This window comes from Cyprinodon variegatus, unplaced genomic scaffold, assembly GCF_000732505.1.
Source record: "Cyprinodon variegatus isolate N-32 unplaced genomic scaffold, C_variegatus-1.0 Scaffold9, whole genome shotgun sequence".
Classification (NCBI taxonomy): Eukaryota; Metazoa; Chordata; class Actinopteri; order Cyprinodontiformes; family Cyprinodontidae; genus Cyprinodon; species Cyprinodon variegatus.
In genome coordinates, this window is record NW_015150462.1 from 2,619,498 (window position 1) to 2,620,675 (window position 1,178).

General features: G+C 36.3%; 1 protein-coding gene across 1 annotated transcript in view; it reads right to left on the bottom strand.

Moving 5' to 3' along the window:
* Positions 1-1,178, bottom strand: part of arhgap20 (Rho GTPase activating protein 20) — a 45,652-nt gene that overhangs the window by 11,984 nt on the left and 32,490 nt on the right. The window lies entirely within an intron of this gene.

The window sequence follows — 1,178 nt, forward strand, 5'->3', positions numbered from 1 at the left end:
ACACACCCTATTCAGAGACCTTAAGGACCTTAATACCCTATAGAATCATTCTATAACCCCTTTAACACTCAGCTGAAGATGTCCTAACCCTGCAGGTAACATGAGGCAACTGAATTCACAAGGACAAAGTCCAGGATTTATGTGCAAACAACATCAAGCAGTTAACTGCTAAAGTAAGTTATTTAATATCAGCTCCCTTAGATAAAGCAACCACAAACTCTGTGATCTGATTCGACCGTTCCCGTTCTGGAAGCAGCGTGACCGACCGGTAATGCTGCACAGCAGCCGACTCATTGCTTTCCCACTTACAGCCACGGTGAAAAGAAAGCACACCCACTTTCATCTCTAGAGGAGATAATAACTATCATCTGGTTCTAAAATCATTTGAACCTAAAAAACAGGTTAGAGTTATAATGGAGGTACTGTGAGCTAATGGGTAGAGCTTCCTTTATCAGCAATAATGGAGGAGTTTATATTCGACTCAGATGCTCTATGAGGTGCTGATGTAGATGGTGCGTTTTCCTTTTATACATTTAATAAACTAACTAAGGCCTGGAGAGGCTGGCATGCAGCTCTCTGGTTTATTAAAATAACTTTAAAAAAAAGTAGTTTCCCAAAGCTGCATAAAGAGTGAGATAGTGCTTCTTTAGTGCAGATTTATAAAGTTAAAATGATCAGTTTTGCTACAGTGGTTTCAGATATTTTAAAGATTCGTTTTTAGGTCATCCAGATGTCACCATCAATACATTAAACGCCAAATTAAACCAAAGTGTTCTACGTCTTTAGTGTACAGATACCCAGAAAAACTCAAATAAATAAATAAACTCGTGGATTTGATTGATTGATTGACTTTATTGACCTCATAGTGGAGCAATTTACTCGTTACATCGACTCAATCGTCAAAAAGAAGAAGGTGCCAAAAGGAGGAGAAGGTGTATGGGGGTATATACAGTGCGTCCTCATACATACATATATGTATGCAGTCTCTTATTTAACATAATTATTATACAGCGTTATTGCAGAGGGTACTAAATAGGTATAAAACAAAAATGTTAAAAGTCTTCAGTATTTAATCAGGTTTTCTAAAAGGTAAAACAAGAAAAACAGGCTTATAATAATTCTATTTCCTTTATATACTTAAAATTTAAAGGATGAACCATAAACATTCCTACTAAAGG